Genomic DNA, 19,145 nt, shown 5'->3' on the forward strand with positions numbered 1-19,145 from the left:
CTGGACAGTGTCGACAGCATCTCCCACCGACGGGCTGGTCCTCGCAGATGTTAAGGAGGTTTTAATGACAGTGTGGTATGCGCCACTTGTGGCACCCTTCATCTGACGGTACGGGGCCGCTGCGTCTACCTCGAAGTCTGTTACTGTTTTAAGGGTTCCAGATGATGACACGAAGTATATAATATATATATATATATATATTATCCCTGGGGATAGGGGATTAAGAATACTTCCCACGTATTCCCTGCGTGTCGTAGAAGGCGACTAAAAGGGGAGGGAGCGGGGGGCTGGAAATCCTCCCCTCTCGTTTTTTTTTTTAAATTTTCCAAAAGAAGGAACAGAGGGGGGCCAGTTGAGGATATTCCAAAAAAAGGCCCAGTCCTCTGTTCTTAGCGCTACCTCGCTAACGCGGGAAATGGCGAATAGTTTAAAAGAAAAAAGAAAATATATATATATATATATATATATATATATATATATATATATATATATATATATATATATATATATATATATATATATATATATATATTCTCTGAATGAGTTTCACAATCAACAGTATTTCGTATTACGCTCCGCGATAATGAACACGACAGGTGTCAACATAGCATGTCAGAATTAATAAAGGTCACAGGGCCAGGTAATCCATTATGCGGAGTCTGCAGTCATCACGACCTTCACCTGCGTTATGCCGGAGCACCACAAATAATACAGTGCTCCATGACACAACACAGCTGCAGCGTGTTCACCACAACGCCCGTCCCGTGGATGTTGAAGCTGTATTGTAGACTCCAGCAGCTGTTACCTGCATCCATTACCTCACGATGGTTTCGGAGGTCTTCTACCCCCACAGCTGGGTCTAGAACCGTACCTCATCTCACGTATACCTTACGATGGTTTCGGAGGTCTTCCACCCCCACAGCTTGGTCTGGGATCTTACCTCACCTTACGCATACCTTACGGTGGTGTCGGTGGTCTTCCACCCCCACAGCTGGGTCTGGGACCTTACCTCACCTTACGCATACCTTACGGTGGTTTCGGAGGTCTTCTGCCCCCACAGCTGGGTCTAGAACCTTACCTCACCTTACGCATACCTCACGGTGGTTTCGGAGGTCTTCTGTCCTTACAGCTGGGTCTGATACGTCATCTGCCTTCTACAGGCTGGGTGTAGTAGGATCAGGACCAGTGTTGCCCATCGTGATCCAGTGATACACGACGTGTTGGTGATGTGATCTTCTGGCGCATGATTTACCGATGTTATGATTCAGCTATGTTAAAGTGTAAGTACGCAGCGGTGCTTGACGCTGTTTGGCACATGAGTGGCCGAAGCCCTTGTGATAAGGGGGTTGGTCGTCCTGACGCCACGTCCCTGACTCATCGAATGCCTCCTGCCTCCGCCGCCGTCAACACCCACCCTCTTCCTCCGCCTACCCCGGGTGTGCCAAACAACGTGGCGTCCCTTGATGGCGAGCCAACATCAACACGCTGCAGGGGTAGGGTGCCGGAAATGTTGACGTATGTGGGGAGGGAGGGAGTCACGGTGAGGTGCAGGTCTTCATGTCGTCTTGGCAGCACCGAGAGGGGCTTTTCCTCTCTCACCACGGCTTTGTAAGACGTTTTGGTTATTAACGTTGGCCATGGGGACGTCATTGGATTCTCGTGGAGTATAGTAGACGTTCATGTGGTCAGGTATTGCCGGTGCGAGCTGCTCTCCCTGGTGGACGGTGTAAGATGGTCTCAGTCGCTTCATTTACCGTGCCACCACATCCAGAGCTGTGGGGTGAGGCATTACGGACACCCGGCCGACGTGTGAGTACAGTTATACAAATATAGACGAATGTACGACAAGTTATAGACAGATGCCCGGCCGTCCGTCATCTGCCGGTTTGCTTAATAGCTGGTGGAAGGACATGAGTTCGATCATTGTGGTTTGTAAACACCAGTCACTCAGGGCCCACCCCCACAGCTCCTCCTGCTCCTTCGTCGGTCCTTGACTGAATGACTGACACGCGGGACATTCCAGTTTTCATCGACCCCCCTCAGCTTGAAGGGACGATCGTTGAGCAGGTGGGGGTGTACGAGCTCTTGAGCAGGTTGGTACAACTCGTGAGCCTACGGAGGTAATTACGTTCCTTGAGGATAACGTTGCGATCGCCTGGCGTGATGCGTAACCCGTGTGAGATGACCTTGAAGGGGTCAAGCCATCGTCATATCCAAGGGTCGGCCCGTCGCACCCGGGGAGGGAGGAAGAAAGTTGGGGGGGAGGAGGGGGGGAGGCTGTTACGTGACAGCATTTCTCGCCAATCAGATATACCTCAGGTGTCGAAAGGTACAAACATAACGGGTGGTTGATGGACCGCAGCTGTCATTCCTGGGGAGTGACTAACTCGAGTACACGTCTGTCCGCATTTAATTCGCCTCACGATTTTATCAGTCGTAGTTATGGGGTCCTTGACTCATATCAAGTTAGACTACAGTTGGTCAAAATTTTAGCGATGATTATATCAAGTCTGAGCCCCGTAAATGCCCGGCCCCGCGTTCTGATGAGATGGGGTTTCAAGACGCTATCCATGCGGGGGTCACGCCCCCCTTGCCCAACCAGGCGCCTCCCTTGGCCAAGTACCTCTGTTTGCCAAGTCCCCTCTGCTGCCTTACAAGGCGATCTCCCCCAACCCATAGCCCCTACGCAGCCGCGCGCAGTACAGCACCCGACACCACAACCTGTGTATAGTGGAAATATCTCACTCTCTTTTTTTTTTTTTCTTACCTTGTGTTCCTGGTTGCTGAAAGAGCGATTGTTTTTTAATTTCTTCGTCTTCTTACCAGGCAGACATGAGAGAACGGGATAGTCCATATATCCAGAGATGTTTGGGTTGTGAATATCGCTGTTAGTCCTGAAATACAGGAATCTGAAGTTTTGTCTGTGTAACGTAAGCTCCCTTGAGCACGACCTCAACGAACGGTGAAGACTGCCGGGTCTGATGACCTGGCTGGCCTCTGACCCCGACCTGACCTGACGCACCGTCCTCAAAGAGTTCGGGCCGCCGTGACCTCAAGGCATATGACCAACTAACTAACGTCGGTCGTGTGTGACGGGTGGACTCCCGCCGTGTCATATCCGCCACGTATGTAGGTCCAAAGCAGCGAAGACTTCTCTCGAGACCCTCCTGTGCCAACACGAGACAGGGAAGAGAGAGAGAGAGAGAGAGAGAGAGAGAGAGAGAGAGAGAGAGAGAGAGAGAGAGAGAGAGAGAGAGAGAGAGAGAGAGAGAGAGAGAGAGAGAGAGAGAGAGAGAGGGAGGGAGGGAGAGAGTACAGGGTCCATGTATGGAAGGCCTCCCACCCAGTTACCAGAAGCGGGAGAGGAAACTCAGCTCAGGGGTGACGTATGGGCTACACCTGGGTCAGGATGTGATGTAACTGGCGGGGTCGTGTGTCCCCCTCCCTTCCCCTCCTCTCCTCTCCCTCCACCACACCCTCCCTCAGGTGGTGCCAGGAGGAGAGGACCACCCCCCTCTCAGACACCCCCAGACATCCCCCTAGACCTCTAGACCCCCTGCCCCCTACCTCCTCCACACTCGTGGTAATGGTCGCCACTTTGGCAGATACGGCGGTCACCTTATCTCGCAACTTATGTCTGGCCGCGAGTTGGCTGCGTAGAATACCAGGTGATGAGGAAAGGTTCCTCAGGAGGTGAACCTGGGCGGTGCCTCACCTCCGGAGGGAGCTTGATGATAGGACCTAGCGTAGGAGGGGTCCTCGAGGAAGCCCCCCCCCCCCCCCCCATCGGGTACGGAAGATGGCGCCCTTCGCTCTGCCGTGAGATGTTACGTGATGAATGACCGGGCTACACCCACTGTGTTCCTCCTCGTGTGTTTCCTCTAGCCGTCCGTATGTGAGTATCTCGCCTGGGGCTTTATCCGCTGGGTGAAAGCTTCCCGTCTTGCTCACAGGGCCGTCCATCAATAGCCCAGTACCGTCGTGTGATGCGGTGATCTCCATGAAGGATATGTCTGTTCCTCCGGAGACCTACCCGACTCTCAGCCACCCATACTGCCAGATGAACATCCTTACCAGCACCACAGGTTGCAGGTGACAGAACCCCGGGTGTCTGGGAGGTTATGTGTGTCCGAGACAACGCCAGTAATGAGAGCATATCCCTCGGAACCTTCCCCACCCCGTATACCTACACTCGGTATGCCCATGATTGCTTCAGGCAAACAGGCTCCTCCGAATATGCCATTGAATATCTCTACGGTCATACAACCAGTGTTTCAGTAGGCGCGCAGATCACGATACTCCTCCAGCTGGGCAGCCAGGGAGGAGGTAGAGTTAGATTGTCTTCCAACGCACAAGAGTGGGTTTTGCCCGTATTGCTTCTCCATCACATACACCAGAACTGTTGCTTCCTCTGGGTTATTTACGCATGCGTTTTCGCTTTATATATATATATATATATATATATATATATATATATATATATTTGCGGATGTCCGTATGTATATATGTGTGTGTGTGAGTACGTCTCTGGCCTCATTTGCTTTTTCTTGACGTCAACTGAATCGTGTAAATATAGATGCAGACGACAGCCAGCATGGACTTATCAGTGTCCTCATATTCACGACACAGTGAAATAATGTAGAATAAAAGCATTGTAGATTCGTGTACCATCATCTCGTGATCGAAATGGCTGACGCCTTGGTTCTGAAGTGTGTGGTAGTAACCATTTGATACCAAGGTGGCAGAGGCCTGCCCCAGCCCGACACGCGCCTGTGCAGCATATACAGAGGCAGATGAAGAGCAGGGGAAAGTTCATGTACGTACAACCAAGGATTTCGTGAATCACGAACACACACACACACACACACACACACACACACACACACACACACACACACACACAGGCGGAAATACAGAGAGAACTTGGCCAGCTTCCCTGCCATGCCGGGCACTTCCTCTGGAACGCTAAGAGAGCATCACTCTCCTCCTTCTGGTCGGCAGATCTTCCTGAATCAATTTCCTGTGTCGTCATTTGTTACAGATATAAACGCTGATCCCACGAGCACAACGGTACGACCCATGGGCGAGGATGGCCTGGCCTTGTCTCAGGTCAAAGGTCGGGTCATTTTACCCAAGGGTCGAACTGTCCTACTTAAAGAGGTTGATAAACAAAAGTTCTTTATATATGAATATATATGAATGTATATATATATATATATATATATATATATATATATATATATATATATATATATATATATATATATATATATTTATATATATATGTGTGTGTGTGTGTGTGTGTGTGTGTGTGTGTGTGTGTGTGTGTGAAATGACGTGGAATATTCTTGCAGACCTAATTTTTTTCCTAACGTTATGTTATCGCATAAAGAACCATACAATGCAATGGTGGTGTGTATGGCCATAGAATTATCCTGAGCACTTTTGAAATGTGTTCCCCTTTTCTCCTCCGACTGATGGTTATAACATGACGGTGTGAACGACCCTGTCACAAACATATGATGACAAAAAAGAGCCCAAATAAACAAACTCCACCTTATAGTTGCTTTCATATCTGCTTATGAAAATATCAACCTGTTTATTGGATGTTTACACTCGGTTCAGGAAACATCTTTACGTAAGTTGGATTCCCCCCACCACCTCCTCCCCTCCTTTTTTCTTTTTTTTTAAAGAGTTGTTTACGCTATGTAAACATCAAGGCGTAAAATAGGGTGCGTGGCCTAGGGGGTGGCGGCTTGGGTTTGGGGGGAAGAGTGTCTGGTCTGAATCAGACGCCTGGCAGCCATGTGTCCGGCCCACTGTGCCAACTGTTGTTCGCCCATCTGTACATGCGGGCCTTCAATTGCTCTTCAGACCGAAATAATGCAGACATTACTGGCATATATATACATATATATATATATATATATATATATATATATATATATATATATATATATATATATATATATATATATATATATATATATATGTATATATATATATATATATATATATATATATATATATATATATATATATATATATATATATATATATATATATATGTATATATATATATATATATATATATATATATATATATATATATATATATATATATATATATATATATATTCCTATGAGTCCACGGGGAAAATGAAACACGAAAAGTTCCCAAGTGCACTTTCGTGTAATAATCACACCATCAGGGGAGACACAAGAGAGAAATATAACAGTCAGTTGATGTACATCGAAGAGACGAAGCTAGGACGCCATTTGGTAAACATATATATATATATATATATATATATATATATATATATATATATATATATATATGTATATATATATATATATATATATATATATATATATATATATATATATATATATATATATATATATATATATATATATATATCAGTCTTCGAGAAACATACACACGAGTCTCGGAGTCCTGCTTTGTAGGTGTCCTAATGTAAACTGAAGTTTGATATGATTTAGTACTAGGCCTTTGACACTAACGGTCCTCAGTACACGCAAAATGTTTTTGACTACATTAAGGTTATAACTTTTATTATGAATGTAAAAAGGAGATTCCTTACAATTTCTCGTTGATATGAGTACATAAGGTAAATGCTCTTTACATATACAGTTTATGAAATACCATTTATGATGAAACAGGCTCAACATTACCCATCGTGATTTTCATTTCAGGATTACCCACTGTCATTTTTTAATTGGGTAGTTTAAACCACTGGAGCATAACGGTACGACCCTTGAACACGACAGTACTGCCTTTGAACAAGGCTGTAATAACTTGAACACCACAATATTACCCTTGATCATGATGGTACGACGGCACGACCCTTGAACACCACGATATTACCCTTGATCATGATGGTACGACGGTACGACCCTTGAACACCACGATATTACCCTTGATCATGATGGCACGACGGTACGACCCCTTGAATACGACGGATACGACCCATGGGTATGATGGCCTGGTCTTTGATCCACGGGCTTGCTAGATGAGTGTCCTCATATTCGAGAGAATGACCTGAGGAGGAGAGATAACTACTATCTAGGGAGACAGGGAGAGACTCCCGTCTAGAGACCGAGTTGCCGTCTTAGACAAAGGATTACGTTCTTAGTGAGGGTGGGGCTGCTTTGCTAGAGGGCTTCCTTCTCGTAAAGGGGACTGCTTTCATGGAGAAGGTTCTGCCTTCCTGGAGAAGGTACTGCCTTCATAGAGAGGGCTGCCTCCCTAGAGATATGGACGCTGTTGCAAGAAGTCGGTTACTCTTCACACAAGAGGGACAGACGAGACTCGCCAGGGAAGGTGAGGCCTTCCTAGGGAGAAAGACACGAACCCACAGAGTATCCTTGTACAACTTGCGAGAAGACGCCCATGAAGCGGAGAGGGAGGAGATCCTTAGGGAACGTGCGCATCTGTAAAGAGGAACTTCTCGTGAGAGACAGTGCTTACGTTGGGGGGGCTGCTGGAGGTCCTGTTTGTGAAAGGAAGGCTTTTCAAGCCGGACCATCTTGTGCACTCTGGTGCCCCCCATACAGAACTGATCACAGCCACAACGCAGCAGCGTAGTGGTAGGTCAGTTATGATGTGGTCAATAACAGATGGACAGCGGGGTGATTGATTGGTTGGCCTGCGGGTGGTAGTAAGGTGCGTGGTGAGGTAGGTGGAGTGGGGGGTAATGGTTGGTAGAGGGTTGTGGGGTGAATGAATAAGCGTCGCAGGGAGGTTGACGAAGTCCTCCCCACACCACACGTGAAGCCGTGCCACCCATTCGTCAATATCGCGCGACACCTGCTCTGCTCATCCCCTCCCCCAGACCCGACACCACAGACTTGCCAGTAAGAATGATGGGGATGTGATTTAGATAGATGCTTGTGCTTGTGTGGGTTACCTGGCCTCCCCTCAGCCCTCCTCCGATCGTCTGCCTCACCCTTCTCCTCCTGCCCCGGAGTGACGGTGCTGCCACCGCCTGCAGCCCGCTGCCATGAACAATTCACTGCGACATTTTGGTGACATTTGAGGGGCGAGGCGGGACCAATCGCTGCCTCGTATGTGGTACCTGCCATCACCTCTTACACCGAGAAGGTCAAGGACGGAAGGAGGAATGGGGTCTTAATGACACGAGGGTCTTGCTAGCTGGATAGGGGGTCCTTTGTAGGGAGATGTGGGTCTCTTGCTATGGGTAATGAGGACCATGGCAGAGATGAGTTTCCATAAGGTTATGATAGAGAAGGTTGTAGGTCCTTAAGAGACAGACGAAAGGTCCTGCAAGGTGGACTTCGTCGTGAGATCGCGGTTCTCCTGCAGGTAAGGTAGGACCTTACTAGGGAGAGGTAAGATTGAGGGGGATTTATAGAGGAGAGAGGATCACCTCACTCTTCTGGTGTACCTCCAGTACAAAGGTCCTGTGAGGCAGGATAGGAGGTGATGCCGACAGCGTGATGGCCGTCACCCTACCTCTCTGCATTGTCCACATACACGGTTATGGAGGAGGTACTCAGTGGGCAGTGGCCTTCAGGAACCCCCCCTACCCTCTGTCTTATGGATGGCTCGGATCACTGTAGGTAAGCCAGTGTGTGTGTGTGTGTGTGTGTGTGTGTGTGTGTGTGTGTGTGTGTGTGCTGCACCAGCCGAAGGTAGTAGGGTGAGGAGGAGAGAAGGTTGAGAGATCCAAAAATAGAAGACGAGGAGGAGGAGGAAGGAAAGGAGGGCAAGTTCTGGGGAGAATGTCGCAAGGGGTAAAGAAGGGAAGACGAAAGGGCAAAGTTAAGGTTGAAAATAGAAGTAGAGGAAATAAGAGAGAAAGCAGAAAAAGAGGAGGAGTTTGAGTGGGAGAGTTACCGGTGACTGGTGGATGGAAGAGGAGGGAGGGAAAAGAGGTTAAGGATGAGGAGGAGCGTGGAGGGCGTAATGATAGCTCTGTATTGCGCATGACCGATCAGTAATCAACGTGGCCCATCAGTACGGCCCGGGGAGATCCCAAGCAAGTTTCACATCAGATAAATACTGCTATTTATACTGCTTTTAATGAAGTAATTGACTTCTGTGTTTTCCTCGCTCTTCTTTATCATTATTGTTGTTATTATTATTATTATTATTATCATTATTATTATTATTATTATTATTATTATTATTGTTATTACTATTATTATTATTACTATTATTATTATTATTATTATTATCATTATTATTATTACTATTATTATTATTATTACTTTTATCATTATTATTATTATTGTTATTGTTATTATTGATATTATCCTCTTGGGCAGGACAGTACGACCCTTGAGCACGACGGGACGACCCTTGAATATGATGGACTGGCCTTTGACGTGCAGTCGTGCTATTCACGGGGTGTCTGTCCCGTCGTCCTTAAAGGGTCGTAACCATGCGTCACCCTACAGCGGTTTGGACGACCTGGGAGGTGGGGGGGGGGGGGGGAAGGCGTCAGCGACTGCAGAAGCCATGACGTCAGAAGGGGATGTTAGGGTCTTGGTGAAGTAAACAGGTTTTCCTCCTGCCTCGTCTCTGTCTGCCCTCACTTCCTTCACTTGGCTGGCTTCAATCTTTTCTTTCCTCCTCTTCCTCCTCCTCTTCCTCTTCCTCTTCCTCTGCCTCTTCCTCCTCCTCCTCCTCCTCCTCCTCCTCCTCCTCCTCTTCCTCTTCCTCTCCTCCTCCTCCTCCTCCTCCTCCTCCTCCTCCTCCTCCTTCCTTCCTTCCTTCTCCCGCTTCGTCGCTTTTATTTTGTGAAGTCATTATATATTTTTCCCTCAAGCACAGAAAACAAAAGCATCTGGATTATTGTAGTCTTGGGGTTTATGTGGGCGTCTTGTTATCGGATTTTTTTTTGCAGTTGTAGTAGTAGATATGAGCTTCCTCTGTTGTTTGATTCCATATGTGAATTTCTAGTTGCCTCTGAATAGATACAGGCCTTTCTAATTCTTCTCAGTAGTAATCATATTTGCACGGTTGTGTAAGAGTAGATATACGCCTTTCTAGTTTTTGATTAAAAATAGGTTTTTACCCAGTTGTTTTTAAAAGCATTTTGCAGCTGTAGTTGCTTTACGAATAGAAATAGGCCTTACCATAATATTTTTTTCTAGAAACTGGCTTTTCAGGATTTTTTTTTATTTCAAAGAAGCCTCTCTGGGTAGAGATAGGCTATTTCAGTTGTGTGTGAGTAGTAAATAGATCTCACTGCTTCATGTCAAGTCATTATAATCCTCTATAGCATTTTGGTAATGTTGGAAACTGATCTTTGTATGTTATGATTAGAAATTGGCCTCTGCAGTCGTTTTCTTTTTAATAGAAATTGGACTCTGCAGTCGTTTTCTTTTGAATACAAATGGGTCTCTCTGGTTGTTTCCTGGTTGAAATACGACTTTCTCGTCGTGTTTGATGAGTAGATGTGGTTCTTTTCTGATGGATGAATTGTCGGATTGTGTCTTAAATGCTGCGCAGTAGAGCTGCGGGTTTTGCATTCAGGGGCTGGGTGTGTGTGTGTGTGTGTGTGTGTGTGTGTGTGTGTGTGGGCGACGACAGCTGGCAAAGTTTATCCCATCTGCAGCCCAGAGACATGACCTTACCAGAGATTGTGACCTCCTCTTGAGCCTCCTCCAGACGGTACGACAATCTAGTCAGGACGGTACGACCCCTCTGAGCACCGAGGTACGACTTTTTAGGTTATAATGGCTCGGTCCATTGGACCTTTTAACCCGTTAAGGTCAATTCAGAGGTCAGGTACAAGCCATCGCATCCAAATGTTTCGTACCATCGTGCTCAAGGTTCGTGCAGTCGTGCTCAGGGGTTCGTACCGTCGTGCTTAGAATTCCTACCGTCGTGCTCAAGTCTCATACGGTCGTGTTCAAGGCTCGCGCCGTCGTACCCAAGGGTCGTACTGTCGCACCGTCGTGCTAAGGGTTCGTACCGTCGCACCTAAGGTATACATGTACGTACCGTCGTGCCCAGGGATCGCACCGTCGTACCCAAGGTTCGCACTGTCGCACCGTCGTGCCCAGGGTTCGTACCGTCGCACCTAAGGTGTACATGTACGTACCGTCGTGCCCAGGGATCGTACCGTCGTACCCAAGGTTCGCAATGTCGCACCGTCGTGCCCAGGGATCGTACCGTCGCACCTAAGGTGTACATGTACGTGCCGTCGTGCCCAGGGATCGTACCGTCGTACCTAAAGTACGTACCGTCGTGTGGCAGTGACAGGAGGCAAGCTTGACGTACATCTGACGCCGAAAAAACAGATTTCTGAAGACTTCAGATGTTTATCTCGACTGGTTGACCTTTGACCCGGCATTCTGAAGGCCTCCCACGCACCAGACATTTATATTCTTCTTATATTTTTCTTTTTTTCTTCGTCGTTTTGCTTATTTCAGGAACACCGACGTGATGATGTATTCCTGTGTTTCCATCTGGTGTGATACCAGCTGTGAGATACCAGAAACATCTGGAATGACACCAGCTGAGATATCAAGAACCATCTGGTATGGTATCAGCTGTGAGATACCAGAAACATCTGGAATGACACCAGCTGAGATATCAAGAACCATCTGGTATGACACCAGCTGTGAGATATCAAGAACCATGTGGTATATTTACGTTTTAAACGAATCTCCACGGGTAGCAGAATAAGAGTTGCTATCGATGTCTTTTTCCTGCAATTAATGGTCGATATATATATATATATATATATATATATATATATATATATATATATATATATATATATATATATATATATATATATCATTATTCATTTATTATAATTTATTATACTTTGTCGCTGTCTCCCGCGTTAGCGAGGTAGCGCAAGGAAACAGACGAAAGAATGGCCCAACCCCCTCACATACACGTGTATATACATACACGTCCACACGCTCAAATATACATACCTATACATCACAACATATACATATATATACACACACAGACATATACATATATACACATGTACATAATTCATACTGTCTGCCCTTATTCATTCCCGTCACAACTCCGCTACACATGAAATAACAACCCCCTCCCCCCGCATGTGCGCGAGGTAGCGCTAGGAAAAGACAACAAAGGCCACATTCGTTCACACTCAGCCTCTAGCTGTCATGTAATAATGCACCGAAACCACAGCTCCCTTTCCACATCCAGGCCCCACAGAACTTTCCATGGTTTACCCCAGACGCTTCACATGCGTTGGTTCAATCCATTGAGAACACGTCGGCCCCGGTATACCACATCGTTCCAATTCACTCTATTCCTTGCACGCCTTTCACCCTCGCTCAAAATCGTTTTCACTCCATATATATATATATATATATATATATATATATATATATATATATATATATATATATATATATATATATATAATATTTCAGTATAACTGTTTCCATTGAAATGCGAGTGTGTTTTTTCCCCTCTTCTCTGTAGCTTCTGTTTTAGATGAAGCAAATATAGAGTTTCGAAATCTATACCAGTCGAACATTATTTTCCCGCAAGCCGATACAAACAAGCAAAAAAAAAAAGGGGGGGGGGGCGCCAGAGACTGGGGATGGGGGGGGGGGTATCGTTCTGCAGTCCGCATCATTCAAAAAGGAAAAAAAATCAAAGGTCTTTTGTAAAATCGACTGTTCAAATTAATCACGTTCGCCCGAGTTGAATAATTAACCGGACAAAATAAACCACATACTTTTCAGGTTTTGGGGGAGGTGGGGGGTGTGTGTCCAACGGCCGCTGTGACATTTAGCCCAGATTTTTTTTTTCTTTCCTTTTTTGGACGGGCTAGAATACGTTTATTTTGCGTTAATACAGACGGGGTAAAAATTGGCGACGGTATTGAACCCGGCATGGCTTCGCAGTATTTTAGTTTCGACGATGGACGGGGTGGCAAGGAGGGTACGTTGGGGAATTTGTATTTGGCATATTGTGTGTGTGGTGTGTGTGCCATGGTTGTGGGTTGTGATGGAACGTCCGAATAAAAGTCCTGCGGTAGGTAATAGGCGCCTCTGTATGACTTCCAACCTCCTCCTCCTCCTCCTCCTCTCCTCCTCCCGACCCACCGTCACAACCCGAGTTGTGGACGCTGTTTACAACAGCAGGAACAGTCGGCTGTGTTATTATAGATCTAAAGATGGTGGATCATCACAGCCTAGAACCTCAATCATCCTTGATTATCTGCCGTTATCCCTGGAAAACTGATTGTACGGCACCCCATCCATGCTCATCATCCTTTGAGCGGCAGCACAAAAGAATTTGCAGGGATAAGATCCGTGTGTGACGCCGGTGAGTTCAAGCTGTTTATGTCAACGCACTGTCCCTCTCCTCCCGATTCCAATTGTTCTTTCTCTCGTACCGAACATATTACGCTCTTAATTTGGAACGTGTGCAGAACATCTTAGAGTGAGGGAAGCAATAACTTTGTTACGAGCAACGGTGCAGAAAGGCAATTTCTCCCTATGTTTCTCTCTAAAGTTCAGTCGTTGTTTTTTTTTTATTTTAGCATTAGATTTCGGAACGTTGTAATTCATACGTGCTGTATTGAGGCAGAGGAGAATGCCACGAAGGTCTCATTACCAGTAGCTTACTGCTTACGCCTATTGTCTGCCGTGTCCTTCCTGTCATTCACACCATCTGCCTAACGCCTAGTGTACTGAGGTACCACCTGCCTGTGGCTTGAGCCATCTGCCCACAGCTGGTTTCGTAAGATACTAGTACACAGATGGTGCATTTAGCCACCAGCCTACAGATGGTATCACCTACAGCAGTTGTTGGGTTACATGTGGAGCCAAGTGGTATTTTGAGCCATCTGTTTCCCCTCCTCCCTCTCAGGTAGGTAGCTTGAGCCACCTAGCCACACCCCCATACCCCAGCTGGTGATATCGCAGGCCTGGTCTTCTCACAGTTGGCAAGTGTGTGGATCGCGTTAACAGGGTTAGCGGTGTGTGTGTGGGGTGGAGCAGGAGGAAGAGGAGGGAGTGAGAGCCTAGCCCAGGCTAGCCTAGCCTGTGGCGAGCACTCTCCCCTTCCTTACTCCACCAGGAGGGGAGTGTGTGTGTGTGTGGAGAGGGGCAGAAATGGTTGCCGTGATTCCCCGTACCAGGTATTTTAAAAGGTGCGTCCGGAAATAACCGGGGGAACAAAGGGAAGGGTGCGTGTTTGCCCCCTGGCTCCCTTCCCTGCCCTACACACACACACACACACACACACACACACACACACACACACACACACACACACACACATACACACACACGCACAACACACAGACAAGTAGGTAATTCAGAAGCGCTCACAATGAGCACCTATGTTTGTGGGTGTGTGTAGAAACGGCCGACACACACACACACACACACACACACACATAATGTATAGCACCATACACATGCTTCTATTGCCCCCCCCCCTTCCCCCCAAAAAAAAAGAAATAGCCAAAGAGCCACTGGCGTTTTTATCATGTTCTCTATTGGTGTATTGATCCATTCATACATTTACATATTTATTCATACTCGTGCATGCAGACAGGCCTTTGATTTCAGTCATTCAGAGAGTCATGCAGTGGCGCATGGCGATTCGTTTCCCCCTCTCCCTCGTACTGCTATGTTGAACGACACTGGCTATGTGTCATCGCCACCAAGGGTCGTTCTGAACTCACACTGGACATCATGATTTCAGACGCGCTCACCGCGCCGGCGCACAAGTGGGAACAGATTGGTAAAACAAAACCCCCGGAAACCCGTCAATAATGAAGGGAGGTGTCGTGGGTGAGGAGTGAGGGCAATATATATACACACTGTCCCGAACGATTGTTTGGTAAATGATAGGAGTGGGCTCTGTGTGTGTGTGTGTGTGTGTGTGTGTGTGTGTGTGTGTGTGTTGTGACGTGTAACCCCGACGTCAAGATGTGTCTGATAGACGGAAGAATACCTGAACTCCGCCTGGGGGAGTTGTTTGGTTTGACACACACACACACTCTTATGTAGGCCCACGAATTCCTACGTTATATGATATATACTGTAATACACATAGGTATGTATGTATATAAACATCTCAGGATGATACCAGGGTCATGAGGGAAACACAGAGCCCATTTGTGCTGGCTACAGCTTGTCCGAAGAACTGGTCAAGCTCCGACACTCAACCAGATGAAAGGGAAGATGATGTTCATATTAAATACACCTGTGGTGGAGGTGAGAACCTGTGACACCACACCTGACTGTGTTGTACAACCACCTTGAGGAAGGCGGAGGTGCACACCTTATGTTCACGCTGCCTCACTCTACCCATACCTCCAGGTGTGCATCATTGTATATCCTCCGTCAGGAGGCAGCGACACCCTCAGCAGAACCTTTTACAAGTCTTGGACACATCTATCTATTGCCTTACTCCAATCAGCCGCCCCACCTGTGATAGACGTTGGTGTCCTCTCCTATTATACTTCTGTCTTCTCCGTACCAGGAATAAAATTAGGACCCCCAGGACATTACTACCGTCCTCGAGCAGATAACCTCGTTATGGACCGTCAGGTCTCGTGTTAGATGTTCTCCCCAGTTGGAGGCCTTATGCAGGCAGAGACCTGACGTCAGGTGTAGACTAAAGATGAGACGTATGTCATTTGTGAAAGAAGACAAAAGAGACTAAAGAAGACGAAGAAGAAGAAGTTGAAGAAGAAGACGAAGAAGAAGAAGAAGAAGAAGAAGAAGAAGAAGAAGAAGAAGAAGAAGAAGGAGAAGAGAAAGGAAAAGGAAGAGAATTTAAGTTACTTTTGAATCACTTGATTTATTTTTCCACTTTATGGATGGCGTTTGTGGTGAAGAATTTTATGCACGCCCTCTGCAACAAACATTATACCTTCTTATTATATACGACTCATCTTTACCATCCTGGTGTAGATTCACAACGTTATATACCACAGTACGTATATACTTTTTACCCAGGCCTTGTTTACACACCTGTGAGGCAGTGTCCCCTCTGTATCACTGGGGGCTACTGTGAACAACAACACCCCCACCTCCTCCCTCCTCCTGTGTCTGTGCCTGGCTAGTGTTCCCCAGGACGGGCTCTCTTATGTGTTTCTGTCAACCTGTGATGTGTTCCCACCCCGTCTGTCGAAGCCGCAGCAGCACCTACCTTGCCCGCTTGGTGTATGTATCTGTTGTAGGCAATAATGATAATAGTTCAATACCATTGATCTCTCTCTCTCTCTCTCTCTCTCTCTCTCTCTCTCTCTCTCTCTCTCTCTCTCTCTCTCTCTCTCTCTCTCTCTCTCTCTCTCTCTCCATCCATCATCCTGTTGTTGTTTTGGCTACTATCCAGTGTATGTAGCTTTTCGATAAGTGTGAAAATAGAAGGTGTTGATACTTTCCTTAAGGTCCTTCATATTCTCTAGTTTATGGATAAGGGTGCATAGATTGTATACAGTCCGTGATCGATATGTTGTCAAACAACAGTAAGGACATGTAAACTCGCACCACAAGATAAGGACTCGGTATGTGGTTACGAATGTGTGAGGTTTGGGTAAGTCGAGGTGAACTGGTGAGAATTTTCCGTGACCCTTGACCTGCCGAATATCATACACTCGCTCTAGGATGATTCGAATTCTCGTTGACGTCCTAAGTATGACCGAACGACCCTTGGGTAGTATGATGACCTGGTCTCTGACCCATGCCCCGTGGTGGGTCGCCCCGCCGTGCTCAGGTGTCGTACCGTTGTGCTTAGGTGTCGTACCGTTGTGCTTAGATGTTGTACCGTCATGCTTAGGTGTCGTACCGTTGTGCTTAGGTGTCGTACCGTTGTGCTTAGGTGTCGTACCGTTGTGCTTAGGTGTCGTACCGCCGTGCTTAGGTTTCGTACCGTTGTGCTTAGGTGTCGTACCGTTGTGCTAAGGTGTCGTACCGTCGTGCTAAGGTGTCGCACCGTCGTGCTTAGGTGTCCTACCGTTGTGCTTAGGTGTCGTACCGTCGTGCTTAGGTGTCGTACCGTCGTGCTAAGGTGTCGCACCGTCGTGCTTAGGTGTCGTACCGTTGTGCTTAGGTGTCGTACCGTCGTGCTTAGGTGTCGTACCGTTGTGCTTAGGTGTCGTACCGTTGTGCTTAGGTGTTGTACCGCCGTGCTTAGGTTTCGTACCGTTGTGCTTAGGTGTCGTACCGTTGTGCTAAGGTGTCGTACCGTCGTGCTAAGGTGTCGCACCGTCGTGCTTAGGTGTCCTACCGTCGTGCTTAGGTGTCGTACCGTTGTGCTTAGGTGTCGCACCGTTGTGCTTAGGTGTCGTACCGTTGTGCTTAGGTGTCTTACCGTCGTGTCAAGTGTCGTACCGTCGTGCTCAGTTGTCGTGCCGAAGGCTCACACCGCCGCGCTCAAGGGTTTCAAAGGCCGCATGGATGCAGAAGCGCATAGATCTGCTCGACCTCCTCCTCCTCCTCCTCCTCACAGTCCACCATACCAGCTCCTTTGTCGTCAGTCCTACTCTCTTTCTCTCTTCCCCTACCTCCACCTTTCGCTCCCTTCTACCGTAACATCTCCCCAACTCATTGGTTGTCGTCCTACGCTCTATCTACCATTCGCTGGCCGTTCCAAGTTAAATCTTGGCAAAAAAAGAGGAAGTATTGATATAATATCAATACTTCTTCTCTTTTGCCAAGATTTAACTTGATTCATACTTTTCCCGCCATTATTTTTCTTTTTTTTTTTTCATAAAGTATCAACTCGCCTTTTGAATGTTATCGTCTCCGTCTTGTGTATTTTTCTTTCTGTCTTGGCGACATATATGGCCCAGGTATCTCCTCCACGTAGCTCGCTGGCTCTGGGTTTACCACTTGTTTATAGATCTGGGGACACTCAGTTTTATAGGCAAGTTGTCCCAGACGGGGTTCCCGGTGCTCTAGTCACATCCATCCTTCTTTCACTTTCCTCCACCTCTCTCTCTCTCTCTCTCTCTCTCTCTCTCTCTCTCTCTCTCTCTCTCTCTGAAGATATTTTTTCACCCTATTACTCTAATAACTTTTTCTCAAACGTCTGTTACATTACTACTCCACCCTATACTCTAATTCTCATATATCAGTTGCTATAGGAAGAAAGAAAGAAAGAAGAAAATAAGTGCTTCCTCCCCATTCCTTCGGTTTGTGTTTCTACAAACAGTATAGGACCTAGGAGTATTCCTTGGGGTAATCATCTCTCTCTCTCTCTCTCTCTCTCTCTCTCTCTCTCTCTCTCTCTCTCTCTCTCTCTCTCTCTCTCTCTCTCTCTCTCTCTCTCTCTCTCTCTCTCTCTCTCTCTCTATCTATCTATCTATATCTATCTATCTATCTATCTCTATCTATCTATCTATCTATCTATATATATATATATATATATATATATATATATATATATATATATATATTTGTGACCTGACTGACTCTTGGACGCTTAGCCAGACATGACTTGTGATAACGCTATTTGTAACCACAGGTCTTGAACGTGGTCTACGTCTGGACCCGTGACGCGATACGTGTTACATAACGTGAGTTGTCTTTTGCTCCCTGATGTAACTCGTTACGTGATCATGATTTGGCCTGTGATTTCACCCGTGACGTAATTACGGTACGTGAACCCTAGCGAATGGATAGAGCTGGTGACGTAACTTGTGACGTAAAGACCATTAGCTTTATGTTTGCGACGTAACACGGCACGTCACTGGTGGCGTAATACATGTGACGTACCGCAAAAAACCTTAGCACTCCTTGACCAGCGAAGTAACAACACACGTCACAGTCAGTAACATATCACGTGTTACGAAACGTCTGTGATGAAAGACGATCAATGGAACGTACGTTATGTAACGCTGAGAGCTAGCAGCTACAGCAGAAGAACTAGTAGCTCCAACAGAGTGACTAGGAGCTGCAGAATATATATATTAACAGCTGCAACCGTAGTTCACACGGCCGGGCTAGCATTATACAGGCATATACAACAGATATAGCAGAACCAGACGCTACAAAAGGAGCAGTAACATCGAAAATTTTATTTACAGCAACAGTATTGGTAAAAGTGTTTACAGTAGCAGCCAACACGTAAACCATAGCAGCCAACACGTAAACCAACAGACCAACGGTTACGTCAA

At 46.6% G+C, this 19,145-nt stretch overlaps 1 protein-coding gene across 9 annotated transcripts in view; it reads right to left on the reverse strand.

The window, feature by feature from the left end:
• LOC139765495 (uncharacterized) overlaps nt 1-19,145 on the reverse strand; it is a 92,455-nt gene that overhangs the window by 59,445 nt on the left and 13,865 nt on the right. The window lies entirely within an intron of this gene.

The sequence above is a fragment of the Panulirus ornatus genome, chromosome 55 (genome assembly GCF_036320965.1).
Source record: "Panulirus ornatus isolate Po-2019 chromosome 55, ASM3632096v1, whole genome shotgun sequence".
NCBI lineage: Eukaryota > Metazoa > Arthropoda > Malacostraca > Decapoda > Palinuridae > Panulirus > Panulirus ornatus.